Source organism: Leucopleurus acutus, assembly GCF_964270905.1.
Source record: "Leucopleurus acutus genome assembly, chromosome: 18".
NCBI classification, from domain to species: Eukaryota; Metazoa; Chordata; class Mammalia; order Artiodactyla; family Delphinidae; genus Leucopleurus; species Leucopleurus acutus.
Window position 1 is genome coordinate 32,759,960 of NC_139160.1, and position 23,025 is coordinate 32,782,984.

The 23,025-nt window shown below is 36.9% G+C and overlaps 1 protein-coding gene across 4 annotated transcripts in view; it reads right to left on the minus strand.

The window, feature by feature from the left end:
• The window catches only part of DIAPH3 (diaphanous related formin 3), a gene marked incomplete at both ends in the record, with an annotated part of 563,043 nt that overhangs the window by 454,029 nt on the left and 85,989 nt on the right, over positions 1–23,025 (minus strand). The gene's annotated exons all lie outside the window — the stretch shown is intronic.

A 23,025-nucleotide genomic window follows, 5' to 3' on the forward strand; every position in this document is an offset into this window, starting at 1 on the left:
AATCCTTTAGTATAATTTCTGAGTATAACCAAACCTGTATTGCCGTCTTGATAAGGTTTTCATAATTTTTAAAACTCTTAATTTCTTTATTCATGTGTGTGTGTATACACATATATATAAAACTTCTCATAAATCCAAAAAAGTGAAATTTTTTACCTAGCTGCTCTTTCCCCACCTTCCCATTGTAAGGTAACCCATGTAAAAAGCCTGGTATATATAACCTTCCATATTTTAACCCAGGCTCACATAATTTCATACATATATACATACATACATACACACACACACACACACACACACACACACACACAGAGAACTATACAGGTAGAAAGTTTATTTTATTTTATTTATTTATTTTTTTTGCGGTACGCGGGCCTCTCACTGTTGTGGCCTCTCCCGTTGCGGAGCAGAGGCTCTGGACGTGCAGGCTCGGTGGCCATGGCTCACAGGCCTAGCCGCTCCGCGGCAATGTGGGATCTTCCCAGACCAGGGCACGAACCCGTGTCCCCTGCATCGGCAGGCGGACTCTCAACCACTGCGCCACCAGGGAAGCCCAAAAAGTTTATTTTTTAATGTTATCATCTTACATAATTTTCTTTTCAGTTATTGTCTTGTTCATCTCTGTTTGTTTGTGCTTTAGTTCTTCTAGGTCCTTGTTAAACTTTTCTTGTTATCTTCTCAATCCATGCCTCCATTCTTTTCCCAAAATCTTGAATCATCTTTACTATCATTACTCGGAATTCTTTTTCAGATTGATTATCTCCTTTTCATTTAGTTGTTCTTGTAGGTTTTTATCTTACTCCTTTGTCTGCAACATATTTCTTTATCAACTCATTTTGTCAAACTTTACTGTGTTTGTGGTCTCCTTTCCACAGGCTGCAGGATTGCAGCTCCTCTTGCTTCTGGTGTCTGCCCCCTGGTGGGCGAGGTTGGTCCAGAGGCTTGTGCTGTTATCCCCTTGACAGGGGGGTTTTGTTGTGGTGACCAGAGCCTGCCCTAGAGATTGAGTGGGGCCTCCCCTTTGTTCTGTGGTTGTCACTGTCAGGGGCAGGGGCTGCTCCATAGTTGCTGCAGTTGAGGCCCCCGGATCTGTTTCTCAGCTGTGATTCTGATCTATGGTGTGAGGTAAGTGGGACTGGAGCACTCCCACTAGGAGAGAAGCCACTGAGTTTTCTCCCTTTGGAGCTGTTCACCTGTGAATGCACTCTGTTGTGTCCCCTTTCACCTGTTGCGCAGGCTCACAAAGTACACTGTTGTTGGCACTGCTCTCAGTCCTGCCTTAACTGGGGTTAGGCCGGCAATTGGCCCTGGTGACCCTCAGGAGTTGTTTTCACTCGGCCACCAGCACAGGTCCACTGAGGTCAGGTCCCAGTGCCACACTAGTCATGCACCTGGACCCACTGTGGGAGCTATGGAGGCCACTTGAACTCTGGCCTGGCCCAACCCCCACGTGTACGCGCCCACAGAGCCCACAGCTGCTAAAGCCAGACCCGTCCCAGCTGCAGGAGCACTTGTCCTTTTGGATGTTTCACAGCCGCTGAATTTAGGAAGCCATCAGCAGGGGTGTAACTCTGCAGTTCATGTAGCCACAAGGAGAGATTTCAGCTCTTTTTCCTTAGTCACACAGCCCCTGGGGCTCAGCTGTGGTTTCAGCCCCTCTTCTGGGCAAATTTCCTAGTGGGGGCACCTATCCGCACCCTCCCGGGCCAGCAGGGCAGGTCCCAGCACCCACTGAAAGATCTCCTAGTAGGGAGAGCTATCCGTGCCTCATCTTACATAATTTTCTGCATCTTGCTTTTCTGTGATTTAAACCTCATGGAAGTTTCTCAAATTATCTAGTATAACTTTAATTCATTGTTTTTAATATTGGCATAATACTCCCCAGTATGGCTACCCATAATTTATTTAGCCATTGCCTTTTGTTTCCAGGTTTTTAACTTAGTAAATAATAATGAAAGAAGCATCCTTGTGCATATGTCCTCATCTATTAGTGCTTTTGCTCCTTCTTCACAGATTCCCAGGAGTGGAATCCCTGGGTCAAAGAGCATGTATATTTTCCTTTTTTCATAAACATTTAAGATAGCTTTCCAAAAATGCTGTATTCATTTTACAGCTCCACCAGCAACATATGAAGGTACTTTTTCCCCACATTCCCACTTAAACAGTAAATATCTGATGGATATAGTTACTTTAATTTGAATATCCATAACTACAAATCTTTACATATGTATTTATCTTCTTGGATTTGTTCTTCTTAAATTGTCCTTAGCCCATTTTTCTAGTCAACTCATGAAAGCTCACCGTAGGGTAACAGATATTAGCCCTTTGTCAAAATCATTAGTAATATTTTTTACTACATCTATTGTCTTTTACCTATGCTTAGTTTGCTATACAAATTCTTCTTTGAACACTTGATTATGCCTATGTTTTCTTTTAGTTTCAAGGTTTCCATTTCTGGGAGAAAGCTGTTCTGTAGTCAGAAGACAACACCAATGTTCAGAGGCCAAGGGGAAAGGGAAGAGAAGGTCCTGGCATTAGATCTTCATTTTAGCCATCCCTTCTCTTCCAGGTAGGAGTCAATAAATCAAGAAATTGCCTTTTTTGCTCAAGTTAGTTCAAGGTAAGCTTCTATCACTAACAACTAAGAGAGATTTGATTAATACTGCAATGTTCTTACCCAAATGAATTGCTAAGTTTGACACAATGTGGGTTTTATGACAGTACCAGAAAATCAGTACTATATCAATTATTTCCTATTCTCATTACCCATGTCAATGTTCCTAAGTCTCCACATATTTATAAAGAGAAAATATCACTAAATGGTTTAAGAAAAATGAATCTAATTATTTCTTAATGCACAACAGCTAAAGCTTTTGAAACTTATATATAATTGACAGTATTATTTAAATTACCCTTAAGAACTACAGTAAAAGTACACTCAGAGTTTCCATTTGAAAAATGTGTCTTTTTCTTAGCACACAATTTCACACAATTTTTATCCTTTGAATTTTCTCTTTTTATACCATAAGTGAAGTAAGCTTCATTTCCAGATACTGGGCTAGAAAGTTATGGATATGATGCCTAATCCTTAATTTTAGAAAGTACAATTTTACATGGCTGTTCTCATTTTAAAATTTAAGATTCCTGAAGGCCTTGTTCCTATATATATAATTCTACAATTCTTCCTCTTAACAATTAGACGAAGATGAGAAAAGAAACTTGGGCTACATAATAACCATTTAATAACAACCACATAAGGCAAAATTTATGTCAACATTTTGCTGCCCCAAATACCCAGTGCTGAGATCCTCTCATGCTGGGAGAAAAGGAGTGAGAATTCAGACACGCAGGCTCAGCACACAGGAGCTCTGAATCTGGGCAAAAACAGAGCCATGAACCCTTATCAAGATCTCTAGGAAGTTTTAATAAAGCCCACACTGCATTTACACAACTTGATGGGCTACTGCAAGGCCTTCCCTGAGCTTTACAAGCCACATTTCAAGGCAGCAGCAGACTCACGGAAGCACTGAGCGCTGTTTGTAGCACCCACGCAAGGGGATATTGAGGAAGCCTCCAGACACCTCCTCTCAACAATGGCCAAACATAAATCCAAAAGCAACATTTGTCTTTAGTCCCCAGACCTCATTCCCAACACCAACACCACACTCAGACTTATCCATACCCAGTGGTATCACAAAGATGGGATGACGGCCAGTCACTCAGTACTGACCTCATCCGTTATACTGTTTCTGCACAACTTCTCTTTGACTCCCAGACTCCTGGAAGCACTTGCTTAACATGAACCCCTCAGAACCACATGTTGCTTCCTTCTTTGGATGATTTCCTAGGCACGTATTCTAGCTTCTTACTTGACCTTCTGATATTTACTTGCTCCTCAGCCTGGCCTTAACCTTGGAGTCACTTGAATTGGTGCTATTTGCCGGATCAGAATTGTTTTGGCCCATTTGTAGTCAAAGGGAAGATGATATCAAGGTTCTAATTTATCATCTTCCTTTACTGTGCCTTCTACTTGTCCCCTATCAGGACAGGCTATGTTAGTCTATACTGTATCCCCTGGAACTCTAGGCTTCTGTAGACGTGGTCAGAGTTGACCACAGGAGGGTTAGCCATGGTCTCTAAGGTCCACTACTCTTTTTCAACAGAACAGATCCACTTTTATTTTTGAGATATGATGGGGGAGTAGTGAGGGAGCTATATAAGACTATATAGCCACAAAAAGGTTCTTACACTAAAGAGAATTTTCATTAGTATTTGTTTATATTTTCCAACCTCACATGGGCCCTCAAGAAGCTTTCAGATACTTTTATTCATATTCCATTCCTTCAATACCTGTTTAAATCCTATCGGCTCTTTTCAAAGCTCTATCCCTATCTCTGCCCTATTCTTAGCGTTATGACTTTCCCCTTAATTCACTAAGAACAGTGAAACTAGGCAGTTGACTCAACTTTCCTCTTCCATCAAGGAAACCAGTTTTCTTCTATCTTTACCAAACTCCCTGCCCAGAAAAACATGTGTGCTTCTTTATTCTTATGACTTTTAACATTAAACCAGCAGTCTAATCCCAGTCCTTATTTCCCTCTTTCTCTGTAGTGATTCCTTTTCTACAAACCTTTCAACCAGACCCACCCTCTCACCCAAACCTCCCTCAATTCTGCTTCCCCTCAGGCTACTAATTCATTTTTTTTTTTCTATCACCACTAAAACACTGACAAGTATGGTGTGTATTCACTTTCCCCCCTTCCTCAATATGCATTCACTTCTTAAGCCTTCATAGATTTGCTTACCTCTGCCCTCACCAGCCCTCTCCCAGAGTTTCTCTTACAAATGACCATCAGGGAACTCCTAATCCATGTCTCTTTTCGGTCCCCCTCTGCTAGTCTCCCTGAAGCAAAACGTTTTTTGTATTTTCCCATCTGAGCCTTCCTCTCCCTAGACTATCCCTTCTAATTCTTCTCTAGCTGTCTATATCATATCTCTAGATGAAGATACAGCTGTAGCACCTTTCCAGAATCTCCTCCTCTATCCACTTAACAGAAGCTTTCACAATGGTTCCATCATTTGTCTCTTCTTGAGACAAATGAAGAAAACTTCATTGAGAAGTTTTCAACCATGTCTTTTTACCAAGAAACATGAAAACTAATCTCCGGCATGACCAATTTCTGACATGCCATGACCAATTTCATGAATTTCAGGAAAAAATATGTACTTCTTGAACTTCTACATACACAAATACTAAAATTTTCTTGAAATGGGACATTGGATAATGCCAAAAAACACTTAGAGGACAAATGTATTTTTTACAAAGAGTATCTTATACTACTTACTATAAATTACAGTTACTAAGGGTCTCTAACCAGTCTCAGAACAAAAGGCTTTGGAACATAATTAGGACAACATTAAAAGAAAAAAAAGAAAAACATCAGAAATAATGCTGACACTTTAGAAAACAAAGAATATACCTTTCATTAGTACTACTAGATGCTTTACCTAACATATATGCCAGACACCATGTGTGTGGTAATAACACTCCGTATTTCATTCTTTCCACAACTACATCTTGAGGTTGGTATTCTCAACCACATTTTCCATTCTGAATAAAAGTAACCAAAAATGTTTAACAACAGTTATCTCTAGTGAAGAAATTGTGGATGGTTTTCATTTTTTCCTTTTTGGTTTATATGTATTTTCTGCAATGATTATATATTATTTTTGAAACGTATTAAGATGAAGACATCAAGTTTTTGAAAGCAGGAAATCTAACTGAGAAACATTTCCTGGTAAAGGAAGGAATCAAAGAATTTTCAGAAATGAAAAGTAACTTAGATGTTATCAGATCTATCCCCCTAATTTTTCATATTGAAAAAAAATCAATTTTAGTAATACTTAATAAATTCTAAGGCAGACAGAAAAATCACATGAAATACTTCAAGTATAAATAATTATTTTCATATATTTTAATGTAGTAATACACCTCTTATGAGTCAAGTCTCCAAGGTTTCCTATATTTTTCATTTATTATGGTATTTGCATCATCCAGCATTGTCACACATAGGTAAGTGCTTAATAAACACTATTTGGCAATGATCACAAACTGAACATTTAAATTATTCATAGATTTATCCAGATGTTTCCAAAACGTAAGTTCTGTAAATAAAAGTGATTATTAAATGAGTGCCAATTTACTACAAGAATGTAAAATGAATCTGTGTGCTATTCCAAGTTACATTTAAAAGCTCTGCAAACAGCATACTATTAGCTCTGCTGATTTGTTTTTATTTTCCTAATTGAAATGTGGTCCGTGTTATCAGGCCATCTGCGCCATGGCAAAATGACTTGGTAAACAAGATAAAAATGGTATTTTCTGTTAGCAACAACATCAGATTTTGTTTCTGCTAAGAAAATATTATTCTAAAAAGACAGTTTCTGGTACCAGTACCGAAAACTTGGATAAAGGAAACCGCAGTAGGAGCAGCCCGTAGGAGACTGCGGAGAGTCCAGGGTCTCCCCACTAACCCACCCAAGACAGAGTATGAGGGCTTCTCAACATGGCTGCAGGCAACAATCCAGCACTTTAACATGCACTTAGGGCCCATGTATTCCACTGTACTCGTTTCACCTGCCGATACACTTTGTCTCTACTAAACTGTGAGCTCCTTGATGTACTTGAGACCTTGTCTTAACTGACATTAGCTTCCCCAAGTTTCTCGCATGTAGTAGAAGAAAGACCAGATCACTACAGCTTAAAATCAAGGAGCAAGCACTTGGCAACATGCAAAAGTCTGATATAATCTGGTAGATGGTTGTCCCACTCTTCCCCCCATATCATCCTCTTTGCTTTTTGTCCAAAAAAAAGCCCTGTTCATCTTGAGAAATACACAAAAACATCAAAAAACAGGTCACCCATAATCCCACTACTCCTTTTTGTTTGAATATGAGAGGAAATGGGAATTCTTTCCTCAGTTTCTCCAATTCTAGGCCAAAATGACAGACAACTGTGAGTGTTTTAACAAGTTTGGTTAGAATACATAGAGTTTTCCTTTAAATGAATAAATACACACAGGTACCAACTCATTCACATATACATGTACATCCTCACACAACTTTCTTTAAACAAAAAGTGGTTCATACTATACATGTGCTTCTATACCATTTTCTATATCAGCTAACTTTCCAAATCATAAACTCATTCATTTTAATAGCTGTATTATCGATCACTACATGAATGTGCTATAAATTACTTAATCATTTCTCCATTGATGGTTATTTTGGTTATTTTAAATTTCTTTGACATTTTACCCAGTGCTACAAGGGACAACCTCATACATAGATCTTTATATATTAAAGCTATTGATAAAAACAGACTCAAAATCTGGGACTGTTAGATCAGTAGGGTATGCAAGTTTTTTATTTTGAAAGATACTGCCAAATTATACTCCCAAAAGGTTGAATTGCTTTATATTTCTACACCCTCACCAAACACTTACTGTCAGCACTCTTTTTTAGCTTTTCTATTTTGACAGATGAAAAATGCTCTCCATACCTATTTTAATTTACATATTGAGATTGAACATCTTTTCAAGTGGCTGCTTGCCATTTGTATTTTCCCTGGGCAAATTGCTTACTCATACTAAGTAAAAAATTTCCTATTGGGTTATTCATCTTTTTCCTAATGATTTGTAGGTGTTCTTTACACGTTAGTGATACGTTAGCAACTATTTTCTTCCAGTTTTTTATGTCTTCTAACTTTGTTTACGCCCTCCCTCTCCCTGTCACTGCCCATATAGAAGTTTTGAGTTATTATATTAACAAATGTACCCATCTTTTCCTATACAATTTCTGGATTTAAACTTGCTTAAAAACACTGTCTCACTCCAAGATTATTTTTAGTAATATCACCCCAGAATGATATTCCACATTTCATATAACTTACCCAGCCTAGCAAAGATGAGTTTTTCTTACTGAAGAGATAGGCCTAATCTTAAAACTTCAATCTTAACTAACTTAAAGTTCCCCTTTCCTCAGTGTGGCCCTCACTCGGACTAGGAAATCTATAATGTTGGACAGGGCTGTGGATCTTCACTATCTTCCCACCTTGTCCTTCAATTCCATCATCGCTATTCACCACGTTTCCTCCAACACCTTCAGGGTTGAAAAGAGAGAGAGTAGGGAGGAAAGAAAGTTAAGATGTAGAAAACTGCTGTAATCAGGTATCACTGTCACACGCCGGTGCCACTGTCCTCTGGATATGGCTGATAGGCAAATGCTGCCTCCTTCTGTGGGATGCGCATGTGGGTTACTCAGACTCCCTTGCTGAGACTTGGCAGTCCACTCCACATAGACTCTCTCTGTTGGGGGTCACTGCACGTGCAGGTGGGCCCCTTGGGCAAAACTCCTTCCAAGACAACTCAAAGTCAACTCCCTTCGGAGAGGTCCACATCCAGTCAATGTTCTGGTACAAGTCCACTTGTTCCAACAATAGGTCTAAGCCGTTCTCCTCGCTCTGCCACCAAAGCAGTTCACATAGCCCTTACCTTTAGAGCCACCATTCACAAATAGAGCCAGTTTCTAATTCCTATGTCCTTAAATTGAAAAGGATACAGTCAGCTTCTCTCAAATGTCCACTCATTTGGTTATACTCCCTTAAAAGGTGTCGGAGATAATGCCATAGCTGACACCTGTATCTCGAAAGAAAGCCTCTATCAATCTTCTATTTTTTACATATTTGTTAACCTATTCTTATAGAGCCTGGAATTGAATGAGCTAATGGTAGCACAATCCATTTCACCATCACTTTTCATGGCCACACTGCTCTGGTATCTGCTATCATTAGCCCACTTGCTATCCTTGGCCTTTGTACTTCTGCCAAAATGCTAACACAGTAGAAGTCACATTAAATATTTCTGCTATAGAAACCTTAGTTTTACTGTTATAATAATTCCTTTTTAGACTTTTTCAGAATCAAAACAGCCTTAATACTGTAGCTGAATGCCTTATCTTGGGTTGATAGATTTTTTTTTCTTTCCTTCTTTATAATGTCTTATACTTCCTAAATTTTCTGTAACAATGCATTATTTTTGAAATAAGAAAAAAAAAGATTGTTAAAATTGTTACAGTTTAAGTACCTTTATTCAGTCCATTCCCCATTACTCACATTCTTAACTTAGATTTTGTTATTAACTTTAAATAAGCTTTATACAAAAGTAAATAATTGCTTACAGCCATTCTATTCATTCATTTATTTATTTCTATTTTGTTTTAAGATGATATTTGAATTCTGATCATATCTCACAAGAAAACCAGGCCTCTACAGAACTTTTAATGTGAAAAGTATTTAGAAATCATATACTTTTCTCAGTAAGGAAGAACAGACAAAACAACGGGATAGTACCATATGGGTTGAAGACCACCTCATTAAGTGATACTCTGTAGCTTTTTAAGATGTATCTTTGATTTTAATAATTTAAAATTTGAGCATCTGAATAAATGAATGACACTTAAAATGTTACTTGATTACTAAATAAGTTGATCTTAGAATTTCTAATCATTTTGATTATTTAAACAGCCTTTGTCTCCTAAGAAATTTTTTTAAAATGACAGGGGGAAGTATATAAAGATCAGAAGCTATAAAAATAAAAATTCTTAGTGAAAGAGTAAAATGAGGACACCAGTTCCTGTCACTTTCTCCTCTAAAAGGAGTTAAGAAGTGAACCTCAAGGGAGGTACATTTTACCAACTGTTAAGATACCCCCATATCTTAAATTACAACTGACTTCAGATAATGAATTAGGAAAAAATCAAAATATAACAGATAATTAGCCTCCTATTAAAATGACCTAAGAGATTACACATGTGCACCAAGATCAAGAATTTATTTTAATTACAATAAAAAGTATGGCCTCCAGAATTGCAGGGTACTCTAACAGTGGTGAGTATGTGCTATAAGAGGAAGCAGTCGGCAGGCCTACCTGCAGACATGTCCAGAGAACCAGGGTTCTTCAGAGAGCCCCACTAAGACTCCCCAGGAAAAGGGGTGCCAGAAATATTAACACCATCATCTAATTTGTGCTGCATCATGTATTCCCTGCCTTGGGGTTTCTAGTCCATCACATTAACTCAACTAATTTAATTTATACATGAAGTATGAGGACAGTTCAGATAGGAAAAGCATATGATGCTATGGGCACACACCCCATTATCCTCATAGTGGATCATCGACAAACCAAGTAAGCAACTCTCTGTCATTTGGCATCCAATATAGACTAGCCTAAAAAGAGAGAAGAAAATAGAAGAATTTTCTCCTTAATAATAGTATTTCTGATTACGGATTGTTAAAGTGATATTTGGATTTTAATACATCAGTCCCTATTAGCTTAGATTGTATACCTGCCCACAAAATACATACTGAGTCTTAGAATGTTGACCAGTCAAGTTTGTGAGGCTTCAAAATCCATCACCTGTAGACAGTCATGGATTCACAAAGGTAATACTGTCACAAAGGAATCTACCTTGTCCAGATAACTCATGAGCTCGATGCATGTCTCTCGTCTGTCTTTTTCCTCCAAGTACAATACACAAAGGCAGAGCCAGGGCACGTTGTACCTTCTCTGGGCCCTCAAGCACTAACCAAGTTGGCAAAGAGAGTGGCAGTACTGAGGTCAAAACAGCACAAACTGAGTCTTTAATTAAATGCGGCTAAGTGGAGGATGGGAGTTAGATAGCGGTACAAGAATAGAGGAACTGGTACAGGCAAGAACAAAAAAGGGTTGATGTGGACGAGATGGAAGTCAACAGGAACTTCGGGGAACAAAGGTTTCCCCATGAACAAAGGTTACTGCAGGTTTGGACATGCTCCCAGAACATTCCTGAATGGGTATGATAGATTCCATTATAAGAGGATGAATATAATGGGTAACTAAATTTAAAAGGAGATTTAAAATTGGGGGTTAGAGTATAATTTTTAGAAAACTGATAAAAAAAAATTTTTAAGTTAAAAGTTTACTTTTAAAAAGGCACCAAGCCCAGAAACTTGTATAGTTCTTGAAAATAACAAGTCATCAAGTAATTTGTAGGTTGTGCAAAAATATGTGAGTAGGGAAAAAAGGCATATTTATCTGTTTGTCATGAATCTAGTATAGTTAAAGTGTGATAAAAAATAAACAAAAGGGCTTCCCTGGTGGTGCAGTGGTTGAGAGTCCGCCTGCCGATGCAGGGGACACGGGTTCGTGCCCAGGTCCAGGAAGATCCCACATGCCGCGGAGCGGCTGGGCCCGTGAGCCATGGCCTCTGAACCTGCGCGTCCGGAGCCTGTGGTCCGCAACGGGAGAGGCCACAACAGTGAGAGGCCCACGTATCGCAAAAAAAAAAAAAAAAAAACTAAACAAAAAAAGAAAAACCAAATGGGTTTGTGAATGAGGCAAAATTTTCTAATGAATTATTAAAACTTTGATTTATAAATCTTAATGATATCTTCAATTCATATTATATATTAGGGATAAAATATTAATACATTAACTTATATTACTAAGTCCCCTACATACGAACCTTCAAGTTGTGAAATTTCAAAGATGCAAATGTGCGTTCGCATGTCCAATCACGTAAGGTGTGAGTGAAATTGCAGCTTTCCCTCCGTCTCCTATTGCTGACAATCCTTCAGCTCTACCATCTCCCACCTCCTTCCCCTCCTCTAGTCAGTAAATCTTCTTGCCTGTTCACTTGATGCCAGCCCCTGTATGCCAGCTATTGTACTGTACCACTGTACTTTTCAAGGTACTGTACTGTAAGATTAAAAATGTTTTCTTTATTTGTTGTGTTTGTTTTTTAATGTATTATTTGTGTGGAAAGTATTATAAGCCTACTATAGTAGAGTACTATATAGCCGATTGTGTTAGCTGGGTACCTAGGCTAACTTTGTTGGACTTACAAACAAATTGCACTCTTACGAATGCACTCTCCGAACAGAACTCAATCATATGTAGGGGACTTACTGTAATATATATGATTAATACAATGGACATGTTTATAATAAACATTTATTGGCTTAGTGGCATATATGATCGGCTTTTTTTAAATTGATAGGGTAAGTGATCAAAAAATTTTGGAGACTACTGACCTAAAATACAGGAAACAAGCCAGAAGCTTCTGTTAACCATCTAGATATACCATGGAAAGAACCTGCGTGAATAAAGCCAAGACACAGCGAAACAGTGCTAAGAGATACGGAAGACCGAGTCCTTACGTCACCTGAGAACTTAGATCCAGGCCGGCCTGAAGCCAGCATATCCCAGGGCTTCCCAGATGCAGGAACCAACATGTTCCTGTTTTTCTGAGTCACTTGGAGCTGAGTCAGTCACTTCTAACAGAGGGTAGAACATTCACATAGGGTAACAAATAAAACGAGTTACAGAAAATTGTATTTTTACGACCCCACTGGAGAGATAAAGGAAAGAAAAAAATAAAGTTCACCGGAGTCTGACTTGTTTAAGGTGCTAGAGACAGACATCCAGTATCAGGCTTTCCACTAGTCTGTAATAGAGTGATTGATGCCCAAAGTATGCTGTAGGCGACACAGTTACTCCTATGAATCAAATTCTGTAAATACCAAGAGGTGATTTTTTTAAATAAACCCCAAACTGTTTATGAAGTATGATAATATCATTCTTGTTAATGTAATAATATACAAGAATGAAAAGAGTTGTTTCTGTAACAAATTAATGCTTAGAAACATCAAGATTAGGCTGAGTTGCTTTAAAAAAAATTTGTTTTCAAATTAGGTATGATCAAGAGAACTGAAAAGATCTCACTGTAAAAATCATACAAATTCTCATAGGTCTGAACTTAGACTGTTTTTACAAGTATAAATTCTTGGCTGAATTAAAATACACAAGTGGTGATCACAGATGATGCTTCATGCTTTATGTAGGAAAAATCAAAGTAGGAACAACTCCTACTCAAAGAAAAGGGCTTGGCTCTGTATTCAAATACTGAGATGTGAATATATAATTTTATGCTCTAAGTAGAAAAAAGATTGTATTTTTTTATGATGACCAGTTTTAATAATTTGTATTTAACTTTTTATTCCAATATAATCAGATTTAAGAATGCTTCATCTGTAGCATTCACACAGTCCCATTTTACACTTTAAACTTTGATAAGATGACTTATCAAGAGATTTAAGATAAAGATAACATAAGAGACTTTATTTAATCATTGCCCTACTTCTCATACCATAATTCTCATAAAAACACTCCTAATTTTTATTATTTGGTAAACTAAGTTTTCAAGAGGCATAATGAATTTTCTGAAATCACAAAGCTAGAAGTAGCAAAGCTGGATTCTCAACTCCTAAAAACAAAGTATAGTGTGCCGTGATGAATAAAATAACCTTTTATAAAATATTGTAGAACACAGCTTTAATTCACACCATCCAGAAAAAAATATAATGTATTCTTTGTTCCTATTTCAAATCATTAATATTACTATACTATTTCAGTAATTTTCTTAGTATTTAAAAATAGTATCTAAATATACTCACCATTTTTGTAATTTATTTTACTACTATATATATAATAAAGTCCTAATGTCCATAACATTTTACAATGTGTTACAGAAATTGATGAGTTTAATTACTTAATGTGCACAGATCAATTTGAAATAAATTGAAAATAAGCATGCCATACACTCTACTTAATCTTGTTACAAACTTGTTTCAAAATTCACTTCCTAATTTGCAACCCAGTAGGTTATATTTTAAAATAATAAATAGAAAACTTTCTTTTACATCTCAGCAATTTAAAGCCAAAGCAACTAAAGGTAAGAAGAGTCCTACTAGTCAAAAGATCTGACCTCAAGGGGAAAAAAAGTCCTATGCTTTTATTATCTAAACCAACACATCCGGCTTGTTATACTCTTTTTCTTCTTAAAAATGCAAATGAAATAACATTATACTTCCTTCTCTGTCTATAGAATAATTTTCAAATGAATTACAGGCATAAAAGGTAGAAAAATTGGTAGACAAATGGAATAACGAAGGAAAATAATCATTCAAAGTCAATTCTAGTTGGTTAAGGATGGCACGGAAGTACATACGTAAGATGAATAATACATTTTCATTCTAAGTAATACAGGTATCTGCATAAGGGGTCACACATCACTTCTCACATTGCTAAACCATTTTAAAGCACAAGGTGATAGAAACTCTCAGATGCCTATGAACTCCATTTACATGGAGTACATCACTATAATTTTTTAAATGCATTCATATTCAAATCTGAGAAACATGATTCTGAGGCTCATCAGTCCTGCTTAATTGCACCAACATCTGCAATCAATTTAAATTCTTTAAGATAGTCTTTCAGCACTTGAAGTGATTTCATGCTGTGATAGATTTAACACACTCACTAATTTATAGACACACACAAGCAGATGAGACCTATTTTTCCAGGGGTGGGGTTAAAGTACTGAAGGGCAGTCTGAATTTCCCAACTATCAGTGGGATATAAGAAAGAATGCATTTTGCATAAGTTATTTAAATTATATAAGATGATAGCACTGCACAAACATAATATAGAAATTAAGACTAAAACTAGTGTTTTATTTAATTCTATTTGTAGGTCATGGACCATTAAGAGGTTTGATGACAGTTTACTGGTAAAATAAACAGCAAAATCTAGAGCTATCATTTGACATTATACAGGAAAAAGTCATGAATTAATATATCATCATTTTCTCCACTGAAAGTCAAGAGGGGCTGGGGGAGAGCAAGAAGAAGAATACCAACAATCCAGAAATGGTTTTTTAACCAAACATATAAACTGACCTAAAATGAGGAAAATAATTCAAAAATCAGAAGACTAAAGGACCTGGGCAGATGGCAGCAGGAGCATAGTTTCTGAAAGTGCCTGGATCTCCACAGAAAAAGAAACAAAACAACTAAATAGCAAAACCAAAAACCTAACAATATTGAGAAATAAGGTATCTCCATGATCCTCAAAATACAAGCAGCTGGAGAGAAACCACTAACAGTCACACGATCTGCACAGCCTCACGGTCTGTGTGGAAAGAAGCAGAGAAATAAACAAGATGTCTGATGATGTGAAAACAGGAGAATTCTAAAGTAGCCCAGAGGTATTCTTTAGCAATTTGAGAACAGCAGCTGAAAATGATTGGGGTTTGGCCCACACCAGCTGTGGGTGAGCGTAGGAAGCAGAAAAGAGCTGAAGAGACTGGAACTGTCAATGTCCTCTGAGTCCCAACACTGAGGTCAGGGCTCCCTTCCAGGACAGGACCCCACAATGTGGAGAAAGTGTTGAGAGTGAAATCAACACGGAGCTAAACATTCCTACTGACCACAAAAACATAACCATAAAACATAGCAAACTGTCACTTACGATTTCAAAATGAACTAAGAGACATTTAAAAAATATATAAAACATGAAAACAAATACCTAAAGCAGAATTAGAAAAACTCAGACAAGTGAGGAGAGCAAACTCAGGAAAAAGAATGGAAATAAATCAGAAATGAAGCTTGAACTAGAAGAAATATAAGAACAAAAAATAATAAATCATATTATAAGAGATTTAGAAATGAAATACAGAATTTTTTTTCAAAAAAAATCAAAAAGAAATGAGTAAGGTAAAAGGATTTGGGAAAAAGTGGCATATTGAAGATATATAAAAATCCAACATACCGATAATAGGATCCATGAAGAAGAAAACCAAAGTAAGTACATAATGAAAGGGTATCTGCATATTTTATAATCCCAAGTCAGACATATAAATAAAGAGAGCTAGTAATCTATAGGGAATGAAAATTAGTTATCTGCAGACCTTTTAAGAGCAATGCTGTCATGCTTTATGCTAGAAAAAATTTTAAATTGTGGGACTTCCCTGGCAGTCCAGTGGTTAAGAATCTGCGCTTCCACTGCAGGGGGCATGTGTTCAATCCCTAGTCAGGGAACTAAGGTCCCACATGCCACAAGGCCAAAAATAAAAATAAAATTTAAAAAAAAAGAAAAGGGAAAAAAATTGTAAATTTAAGATCCTACAGGAAAAAAACATGTGAGCCAAAGTTTTTATATCCAGTAAAACTGACTAAACAATAATGGGCAAATACTGTTATCAACATGAAAAACTCAGGGAATACTGTTTCCATGACCTCTTCAGACAAATCTACTGAAGAACAAACTTCAGACAAACAAAATAACTAAGAGAAATATTAACAAAAGGACTGGTTGTGAGCATTAAAATACAGTTACTCAGAGAATTAAAGACTAAACAGGGGTTAAACACAGTTAGTAAATGCTAAAGGAGTATAAAATGTAATGGCTATATGCTCCATTAGTACAACAAGAAAAACAACAGCTGGAGATGTGGGCAGCACATGCGAAAGAAAAACATTTTAAATACATACACATAAAAATATATGCATACTTTTTTCCTTTGCTCTCTCTCCACTGAAAAGGCCTACAAACAGTGATTAACCCAATAGCAATAAGTATCCTTGACCCCCAGATTGTTCTTGAAATATCATTTCCCACTAAAAGAAATGACAGATTCCAGGTCTAGTGTGGGAAAAGAGGGGAGTCTGCGTAATCTTACCTTACCAGATAGAAATGAAACAATGTAAAATAACAGGGCCATGCCAACCAAAATGACTAGAAGCCAACTGGACAAGGTCCCACTGGTTGCAGATGGGACAATTTAAGCTTCACTAAGAATAATAATATTAAAAATAATATATCACCTTTAGAGGATGATAGGGAACCAATTCAATATCTTGAAAACTGGCAAATAAAAGATTCAAGCATTTATCCTAAATTTCTTATATCATAAGGTAATCAGTATTTGTGAGAAAATGTCTCTTTATAAATATATTCCAACTAATAAATGAAAATAAAATTACAGAATTTTAATGATAAACTGGATATGAAGTACTCCCTAATACAGAACATACCTCCTACGGTCTTACCAAAGGGATCAAACCCGAGTCTGATCAAGCCTCTGGATCTAGCTGCGGCTTTGCAGGAAATGCAAAGGAAAGAGAAACATGTTAACTTTACCACGAGTATGCAATCGGCAAAATACAGACTGCCTTAGATAAAATAAAGGGAACCTGAAGATTAAAAAAAGTTAAAGATATGCCAATTTTAAAATATAAGCAACAATAAACTATGATGTCTAGTGGTATAATTTTGGAAGATAAAATTAAAGAAAGTCAAGGAAGTAGTTCCTATAAAAGTCAAGGTAGTGATTTAGGAAAAAAGCAAGATTTGAGACAGGGTAGATGGAGGGCTTTCTAAGTTGGCTGACAAGGTTCTCTTTATTGATCTGGGTGGTGTTCTTATGATAACTTATTAAGCTACATATTTATTTGTTGGTGTTTTCTATAACTGTGTTTCATTTTATAAATCAAAAGTTAAAAAAATCAGAAACCCTGGTTTCCAGTCCTAGCTACTAACTGGGGGCTGTTGCACACTTCATTTGCAAAATGTAGAGATGCTCTAAGATAATTCCAGACCTAATATAAATTAAAAAACACCTCAGGGCTTCCCTGGTGGCGCAGTGGTTGAGAGTCCGCCTGCCGATGCAGGGGACACAGGTTTGTGCCCCGGTCCGGGAAGATCCCACATGCCGCAAGGAGGCTGGGCCCGTGAGCCATGGCCGCTGAGCCTGCGCATCCGGAGCCTGTGCTCCGCAACGGGAGAGGCCACAACAGTGAGAGGCCCACGTACCGCAAAAGAAAAAAAAAAAAACAAAAAACCACCTCAGTAACTACAAAAATCTCTACTAAATGAAAGAGTATAACAAAGCCACCCTTAACAAAAAAAGCCAGAAGATGATTTTTAACTCACCAAAACAATGCAATACAGCTTTCCCAAAGGCTACCAAAGAAAACAGAAAAAAATCTAGCATAACAGTAATAATATACAAGGAGTAGACAAAATCTAAGACTGCCTGAATTTTCTTTTGGACAATTTTATTTTCATACCTCAAAGAATCCCAAGGGCAGGGTTCCCAGTTTATGTAAACTACCCTGGAAAACTTCTGACAGTAAAAGAATTTGAGATAATTTTTACATTGAGGGTAAGAAGCTATACCAACCACACTTATTTTCTTGAGGGTGGGGAGAAACCATTATATTGTACCAGTTAGGAAATGGTAGTAAATCAGGGAAGCATGAAATTAGGAATGAATACCTTTTGTACATCAAGATGATTAACCCATTATGAATTTTTAAAGTATGTATAGAATTTATTCTCTTTAGGAATAAGTAAGAACTGAAAGGATGTCTCTCAAGTACAAACCAAAATAAAGAGGGGTTTAAGTTTACTGCCACCATTAAAGCTTTAAAACCAGACACACTCTTCTCCTCCTTGTTCATACGTGTTCTACTGGGCATCCTTTTCCAAAAAAGACCAAGTTCTTCCATCTGTTACAGTAGATAACCTTCCCCTCTTTGATGATTTTTACAAGAGGCCAAGTGTCGGAGAATTTCTTCGTAGCTACAGTATGCCCTTTGAACACTCATTTTGACGTTATGCACGTGCAAACTAGCGTGGAACCCACAATGGCTTGATAACAGTTTTATGAGTAATGTTCACCATGTTCAGCCTTTCAATCCTATTAACTTCTAGTCTTTGGCTCAATTAACGTTACACTAAAAGACTCTCATCTTGTCCAGCCCAGTTCTCATCCTTGACTGTACCCTAGAAACACCGAGAGAACATTACTAAATACTGATGCCTGGGGCCCACCTGACTTAATTGTAAATGACAGGACCCAGATATCAAGATTTTTAAAGCTCCCCAAATGATTCTAATGGATATCAAGGTTGAGCGCTACTGTTCCTGGCAACTTTTTTTCCTATTTCTTCAATTACCTAATAGAAGAAATTTTCACATATTGAGGTACGGGGACATTATTCTGGTTTATACGTGAGTTAATTTGTATTTTATGCTGACTAAAACAGTCTGTTTGTGGCCTATCAAACATACATTGTACATTTGCTTTAATCATTAAAGAAAAGTGTGCACTGACCAGGAGTAAAGAATGTCCATGTTAAAAATAAAGATTAAATGCCTCCCTACCTGGGAGGCCAATGCTGATACTCCTTAAATGATAAGACTCCCTTCCCAGATGCCAAGGCCATACTGTGTACATGCTGATCTGTGTTTTGGGTATTTTTTTGAAACCCTGAAGGAATGTATCCCTGACTTGTTTGATGTTCTTTGTTCTGACGAGACATAAAACTGTGCTGAAAACCATGCTTCTCCAGAGCAGTTCCTCAGAGTTATCTGAGAGGCTGTCTCCCAAGCTATAGTCTTCAGTTTGGCTCAAATAAAACTCTTTTCTATTCCCATTATAGATCATTTATTGATTATTTCCACTGACATACCTTTTCCATTCATTCACTGAAAAACAACTGTACATAATACATAGCATTTTTCTCAATTTTTCACTTATTCCTTCAGAACTGTTCCTTCTTTCAAAAGGTTCATTCCATATGGATATTTGCTCTTCACTTTCATCTCCATTATAATCACATGCCTCTTCTTTCTGGCACTTTCAAAGTTTTCACTACTTTTGCAGTTATCAGAAATAAGCTTAATTATATTCATTAAAGTCTAAAAAGTAAGCATGAACATAGAAAAATATCTTAGATCAAGAAACAACTCAATAACCAAGATGAAAACAACCTCAGATGACCTATAATGCCGCAACTGGTATAAGCACCACTGGCCCTCTCAGGCTCTAAAATTCTAGTAAATTTTACTAGTAACTAACAATGTTTCTATATCTGGCGAATCTTTTAAAAAGTGCTATAATGAAAGAAAAGATGTCTTAACGAGCCATAACATTTTTAAAAGACCCAAAATACACAATTCTAGTTTGAACCTAATATAATTTCATCCTATATAAAAAAAGAAAAGATGACTGCTTTCTTCATATTCATCTCCTGCCCAAACAAAAACACAATGCAGTAACATCAGAGAACACTATACACCACTGGTGCTGCTCAGAACGACGTGTAAGAAAGCTGGATGAATCTGAGCTGTTAGAAGATAATTTTAATTGTACATAAATAAAACCTGTCCTATATAGGCACAAATGGAAATTAAAATGCCAGACAGATTAGGAAATACTCTCAAGAAGAAGTTGGTTCATTGCCCTGAGGCTCTGAAATTTTCTCCTAGTCAGCAAGCAAGACGTGGAGACAAACAGGCAAAGTATTGTAAGGGTACTGATGATAAACAGGTAAGTGTCTAATACTGAGCTCCAGCCCCTTTTACCAAGTTTTTATGTGGCAGGGATGCTTTGATCAAATCCCTAACCTGAAATGTAAGCCAAAAAATAACCCGTGTTTATTTTACCAAGAATGTGTAACTATTTATGGTTCATCTAAGTTTCTAGTGGTTAAAATATATAAGCTTTTTAAATAACAACGATGACAAAAAACAGAGGAAATAAAACAAGGACAACAACAACTTGATTTACCTGTATCTGACAATGTTTCCAAAATTTACATATGAAACTGAAATCTAAAAAATAAAACACACACTGAAAGTTATGAAAACACCCTCAATCAAGTCTAGATTTTCTACTTGGGGAAAACGTTCATACATACAAATGAACACACAACTAATATTTTCTCAAAACACAGTTCTCTTCTGATCAAAATATGCCTAGAAGGTTGATATTGCAGAAAACTCTGTCCTCCATGTTTGAGAACACCATGACCTACTGAGCTAGAACAAGTGATGATACCTTTCAAAATACTTTTAACACTACATATACACACCTACATACATACACATATGTGAAAGTCTATAATCCTGCGCTTACGAACTCAATTTACACTCAGTCATTTCATCATGAGAAACTTTTGTTACAATCTTTCTATGTGCCTTTTAAAATTATGTTCTATAATACTTGTTATTTAACTTTATTTTTTGTTAAAGAAGACTAAGCAAGAACTACAGAAATACTTAAGAAAGGATTCAAGGAGTAAAGCTAAACGCCATCCAAACTTTTCTAACAAATGCCTCGGAGGAGCCCTTGAAGTCTCTTGACTGCAGTCTAGATTGACTAGGAAAGAAAAAAATTAGAAATAAAGTCAAAGGAAGCTAGTAAACTTCCAGGAGCACTTATAAAAGAGGATTTCTGCTTCATTCCCTGGAAAAAGAAATCAAAAAGGAAAAAACTAAATACAAATAGGGAATAAAGGATGGATGTTATAATTATGCACCTTAGAAATGTGAGATTAGGCCTTTTTTATTTCATGTCAGCCCACCTAAAATGAGCTTGTTACTTGCAGCTGGGATACAGTTTCCTATGACATATTGGGGGGCGGCGGGGGATGTCAAGGAGGCTGTAAGAACTTTGGATTCCAACCTAGTGCAATCCTCAGGAACTAGAAGTATGCATTTTGAAGAGAGATTTTTAAAGCATTATATCCACACCTAATGGTACAGCCAAAAAAGACCATGTGCTGATAAGTCATAGTTGTAGTGGTTGTAGTCTGTACAGAAGTAAACTGCCTGGACAGTGTCATCATCTCAATGTATAAAAATAAATTAGGAAAAAAAGAAGATGAATGGTTCTTAGAGACATAATCGTTCTTAAAGACATCATAAAGGTGTTATACTACACAGCATAAAATAAAATGTCCCTCAAAACTCTTTAAATGTCTCTCTCTCTCTCCCCCTGAAACTCCACCTCCCCACAGAGGACCAGATATCTTTCTGGTTCTCCTGTCCTATTGCTCAAACACGCCTGGCTGATTCTCCTCTTCCTCCTTTCACTTTCTGGGATATAGGTTTTCGCCTCTCTAAGTTGTCTCTAGTTTTGAATTGCCACGCATCACCCTGAAAAAGCCTAGAAGTGGAACAGCAAATTTTTTCTTCTCAACAAATAGAAAAGAGATTTTATTTTTACTAATCCTTTGTAACGCGTTGGGGTGGGAGTAGGGGGGTGTTGGCAACTCATTGATCTAAATCCTACTCTCTACAGCTATCCTCTTTAACACATTCTTTAGTTGCATATAAATTAATCCATGGTTTTCTGTTAACCCTGTCATGGGAGACTTCCATATTACCCAGACAAAATACACCCAGAAAATGAACACAACATATACACTGATGTCACAGATAAAGGGTATGGTACACCTAAACAAAGAAGAAATAAGAAAAGGAAAATTTGGGGAAGGCAGCAACTCTATTAGGATATATCTCCCAAGCTTGGTTGGTTCCACTCAAAAGAATCTTGACTACAAAAATCATCACTTAATATCTGAAAGGGGCTTTAAAATATGTTTAAGGAAAAAAAGGATTAAAAATAATTGAACCACACGTAATAAAAGAGAATTATACTCACAGTTGGGTTAAGCATAATTAAATACATTTATATGGTAGATTTGTATTTTAAATTCTAGCTCACTTCCATTTAGAAAATAGGAAAATTCTTTGGCAACTGTGGTTTAAGAGATCCTCTCTTGTTCTAGAATTTTCTTCATCCTACCTTGTTCAGGAACTGTGGGTTCTCTTCCATTTGGACTATCATGTCACATCCTACTTATAAGGTCCTTACCACTAACTGCAGAATAGTCTTACCCTCCAGCAAGTCATAGTACATAGGTAAAATCTGTATCGTTCTTTCTTGAAAGAAGTTTTCTCCAATAAACTTGCTGCTAAGCACAAGTCATTTACCAAGGGATGGGCACCTGGCCTTGTAGTGCCTCCCCATCTATGCTCTGAGTATACTGGGTGAGGCGAGGATCTTTTAAGATACTCCTTTGGATGGAAAAAGAAATTTCCAGAGTGAATTAAAGAAATAGCCCACGTAGGCCAAAATGTATCTGGATGGTCTATCAGGATGTTTACAGCAGCAAAGCAAAAACCCAGCTTAAAGCAGCTTCAATAAGAACTGGCATCACCTCATATAATGGAAGAGTTGGGAGGCAGGACTGCACTGGGCCAGAGCAGCAGCTCCATGACATCAGGCGTCAAG